This window comes from Arachis hypogaea, chromosome 1 (genome assembly GCF_003086295.3).
Source record: "Arachis hypogaea cultivar Tifrunner chromosome 1, arahy.Tifrunner.gnm2.J5K5, whole genome shotgun sequence".
Taxonomy (NCBI): Eukaryota; Viridiplantae; Streptophyta; class Magnoliopsida; order Fabales; family Fabaceae; genus Arachis; species Arachis hypogaea.
The window spans coordinates 77591232-77596289 of NC_092036.1; the positions used below are offsets into that span (position 1 = coordinate 77591232).

The 5058-nt window shown below is 36.7% G+C and overlaps 1 non-coding gene across 1 annotated transcript; it reads left to right on the forward strand.

Annotated features, from left to right (window-relative positions):
- Positions 1 to 3648: 3648 nt before the first annotated feature.
- On the forward strand, positions 3649 to 3752 carry LOC112716737 (small nucleolar RNA R71). Its single transcript, XR_003160457.1, has one exon. It is a non-coding gene; the product is annotated as a small nucleolar RNA R71 (small nucleolar RNA).
- Positions 3753 to 5058: the final 1306 nt, after the last annotated feature.

Here is a 5058-nt window from a genome sequence, read left to right on the forward strand (position 1 = left end):
TCTAGAAAATCCATTTTGAGTGCAGGGAGATCATAATCCAACAGCATCAGCAGTCCTTAGTCATCTTTTTATCAGAGTTTTGCTCAGGTCCCTCAATTTCAGCCAGAAATTACCTGAAATCACAGAAAAACACACAAACTCATAGTAAAGTCCAGAAATGTGAATTTAGCATAAAAACTAATGAAAACATCCCTAAAAGTAACTAGATCGTACTAAAAACTACCTAAAAACAATGTCAAAAAGCGTATAAATTATCCGCTCATCACAACACCAAACTTAAATTGTTGCTTGTCCTCAAGCAACTGAAAATCAATTAGGATAAAAAGAAGAGAATATACTATAAATTCCAAAATATCAATGAATATTAATTCTAATTAGATGAGCGGGACTTGTAGCTTTTTGCTTCTGAACAGTTTTGGCATCTCACTTTCTCCTTTGAAGTTTAGAATGATTGGCATCTATAGGAACTTAGAATTTCAGATAGTGTTATTGATTCTCCTAGTTAAGTTTGTTGATTCTTGAACACAGCTACTTTTATGAGTCTTGGCCGTGGCCCTAAGCATTTTGTTTTCCAATATTACCACCAGATACATAAATGCCACAGACACATAGCTGGGTGAACCTTTTTCAGATTGTGACTCAGCTTTGCTAAAGTCCCCAGTTAGAGGTGTCCAGAGCTCTTAAGCACACTCTTTTCGCTTTGGATCACGACTTTAACCACTCAGTCTCAAGCTTTTCACTTGGACCTGCATGCCACAAGCACATGGTTAGGGACAGCTTGATTTAGCCGCTTAGGCCTGGATTTTATTTCCTTGGGCCCTCCTATCCATTGATGCTCAAAGCCTTGGATCCTTTTTACCCTTGCCTTTTGGTTTTAAGGGCTATTGGCTTTTTCTGCTTGTTTTTTCTTTTTCTTTCTAATTTTTTTTCAAGCTTTTGCTTTTTTACTCCTTTTTCTTGCTTCAAGAATCAATTTTCATGATTTTTCAGATTATCAATAGCATTTCTCTTTGTTCATCATTCTTTCAAGAGCCAAAAATTTTAACATTCATAAACAACAAGATCAAAATTATGCACTATTTAAGCATTCATTCAGATAACAAAAAGTATTGTCACCACATCAATATAATTAAACTAAATTCAAGGATAAATTCGAAACTCATGTACTTCTTATTCTTTTGAATTAAAAACATTTTTCATTTAAGAGGGGGTGAAGGATTAATGGAATTATTCATAGCTTTAAGACATAGTTACTAACTACTAATGATCATGAAGTAGAGACACAAAACATAGATAAACATATAGCATAGAAATCGAAAAAAAGAAAAATAAGAACAAGGAAGGAGTCCACCTTAGTGGCGTCTTCTTCTTGAAGGACCAATGGTGCTTTTTGAGCTCCTCTATGTCTCTTCCTTGCCTCTGTTGCTTGATCCCTAGTGATTTTGATGCTCCTATCTTTAGTTGCTCCCAATAATTATGTGGAGGAAAATGTATCCCCTGAGGTATCTCAGGGATTTCTTGATGAGGGAATTCCTCATGCTCTCTTGATGTGCAGTCAAATGCTCTATTACTGAGCTATGGACCCTTGAGATGAATCTCTCCATCTCCCATGACTCGGAGGTGGAAATTTTTTTTTGTCTTCCCTTTTCTCTTTTTTTTTGAGGTTTCTCTGGCCTTAGGTACCATCAATGGTTATGGAAAAACAAAAAAGCTATGCTTTTACCACACCAAACTTAGAATGTTGCTCGCCTTCGAGCAAAGAAGAAAGAATGGAAGGAGAAGAAGATATGGAGGAGAGGGAGAGATGTGTATGTTTCGGCCATATGGGTAGGATTGGGTGGGGACGAGATGGATGGAGGTGATTGGTGAAGAAGAGAGAAGGTGAGTTGAGGTAGGTGGGGATCATATGGGGTCCACAGATCCTAAGGTGTCAAGGATTTACATCCCTGCACCAATGTGGCGTGTAAAACACCCTCTGCATGCAATCCTGGCGTTTAACGCTAGATTGATGCTTGTTTCTGGCGTTAAACGCTAGCTCTAAGCTTATTATGGGCGTTCAACGCCCATCTGCAGCATGTTTCTGGCGTTGAACGCCAGCTTTCCTTAGTGTGCAATCCTGGCATTTAAACACCAGATTGCTGCATGTTTCTGGTGTTCAGCGCCAGATCCATGCTCTGTTCTGGCGTTGAACGCCAGCCAGATGCTCCTTACTGGCATTTAAACGCCAGTAAGTCCTTCCTCCAGGGTGTGATTTTTCTTCTGCTGTTTTTTATTCTGTTTTTAATTTTAATATTTTTTTTGTGACTCCACATGATCATGAACCTAATAAAACATAAAAGAACAATAAAAAGAAAAATAAAATTAGATAAATAAAAATTGGGTTGCCTCCCAATAAGCGTTTCTTTAATGTCAATAGCTTAACAGTGAGCTCTCATGGAGCTTCACAAATGTTCAGAGCATTGTTGGGACCTCCCAACACCAAACTTAGAGTTTGAATGTGGGGGTTCAACACCAAACTTAGATTTTGGTTGTGTCCTCCCAACACCAAACTTAGAGTTTGACTGTGGGGGCTCTGTTTGACTCTGCATTGAGAGAAGCTGTTCATGCTTCCTCTCATTACCAAATAACTTGGTATTTAGCTTTATGATGGCTCCTAGATATTGAGCAACTTGCTCTTCAGTTACATCTTCATCCTCTTCAGAGGAAGAATAGTCTTTAGAGCTCATGAATGGCAGAAGGAGGTTTAATGGAATCTCTATGGTCTCTAAATGAGCCTCAGATTCCTTTGGGTCCTCAATAGGGAACTCCTTCTTGGTTGGGAGACGTCCCATGAGGTCTTTCTCATTGGGATTCATGTCCTCCCCTTCCTCCTTACATTCGGCCATATTGACTATATCAATGGCCTTGCACTCTCTCTTTGGATTCTCTTCTGTATTGCTTGGGAGAATACTAGGAGGAGTTTCAATGACTTTCTTACTCAGCTGGCCCACTTGTGCCTCCAAATTTCTAATGGAGGACCTTGTTTCACTCATAAAACTTAAAGTGGCTTTAGACAGATCAGAGACTATGTTTGTTAAGTTAGATGTGCTCTGTTCAGAATTCTCTGTCTGTTGCTGAGAAGATAATGGAAAAGGCTTGCTATTGCTAAACCTATTTCTTCCACCATTATTAAAGCCTAGTTGAGGCCTTTGTTGATCCTTCCGTGAGAAATTTGGGTGATTTCTCCATGATCAGTTATAGGTGTTTCTATAAGATTCACCCATGTAATTTACCTCTGCCATTGCAGGGTTCTCAGGATCATAAGCTTCTTCAGAAGATGCCTCTTTAGTACTGTTGGATGCATTTTGCCATCCATTCAGACTTTGAGAAATCATGTTGACTTGCTGAGTCAACATTTTGTTCTGAGCCAATATGGCATTCAGAGTATCAATTTCAAGAACTCCCTTCCTTTGAGGCGTCCCATTATTCACGGAATTCATCTCAGAAGTGTACATGAACTGGTTATTTGCAACCATGTCAATAAGTTCTTGAGCTTCTGCAGACGTTTTCTTTAGGTGATTGGATCCACCTGCAGAATGGTCCAGTGACATCTTAGAGAACTCAGATAGACCATAATAGAATATATCTATCATGGTCCATTCTGAAAACATGTCAGAAGGACATCTTTTGGTCATCTGCTTGTATCTTTCCCAAGCTTCATAGAGGGATTCACCATCTTTTTGTTTGAAGGTCTGAACATCCACTCTAAGCTTGCTCAGCTTTTGAGGAGGAAAGAACTTAGCCAAGAAGGCCGTGACCAGCTTATCCCAAGAGTCCAGGATATCTTTAGGTTGAGAGTCCAACCATGCTCTAGCTCTGTCTCTTACAGCAAAAGGGAAAAGCATGAGCCTGTAGACTTCAAGATCTACTCCATTAGTCTTAACAGTCTCACAGATCTGCAAGAACTCAGTCAAGAACTGATAGGGATCTTCTGATGGAAGTCCATGAAACTTGCAGTTCTGTTGCATTAGAGCAACTAATTGAGGTTTCAGCTCAAAATTGTTTGCTCCAATGGCAGGAATTGAGATGCTTCTTCCATCAAACTTGGAAGTAGGTGTAGTATAATCACCAAGCATCCTCCTTGCATTATTGTTGTTAGGTTCGGCTGCCATCTCATTCTCTTGTTCGAAAATTTCAGTAAGGTTGTCTCTAGATTGTTGTAATTTGGCTTCTCTTAGTTACCTCTTTAGAGTCCTTTCAGGTTCAGGGTCAGCTTCAAAAGAATACCTTTTTCCTTGTTCCTGCTCATATGAAAGAGAAGAGAACAAGAAAAGAAGAGAAGAGGAATCCTCTATGTCACAGTAAAAAGGTTCCTTATTGTTAGTAGAAGAAGAAAGGGAATAAAGAAAGGAGAATCCAAATAGAAGGGTGAGGATAGGGGTAGTGATTTGAGATGAAGAGAGGTGAAGAGAAGTGTTAGTAAATTAAATAAATAAATAGAAGAAGAGGAGAGGGAAAGGATTTCGAAAATAATTTTTGAAAAGGAGTTAATAATTTTCGAGAATTAAGATAAGAAATAAAATTAAAATTAAAAATTGAAACAATTAATTAATTTAAGAATAATTTTGAAAAAGGTGGAGATATTTTCGAAAATTAGAGAGGGAGAAGTAGTTAAATTGTTTTGAAAAAGATAAGAAACAAACAAAAAGTTAGTTAGTTAATTGAAAAAGATTTGAAAACCAAATTTGAAAAGATAAGAAGATAAGATAAGATATTTTGAAATAATTTTTTTTTTAAAAAAAGATAAAATTTTGAAAAAGATATGATATAAAAGATATGATTAAAAAAATTTAATTTTTAAAATTAAAATTGATTACTTGACTAACATGAAAATACAAGATATGATTCTAGAATTCAAAGATTGAACCTTTCTTAACAAGAAAGTAACAAACTTCAAATTTTTGAATCAATCACATTAATTGTTAGTAAATTTTTGAAAATTTTGAAATAAAATTAAGAAAAATATTTTTGAAAAATTAAAATAAAATATTCGAAAATAAATAAATAAAAAATGAAAAA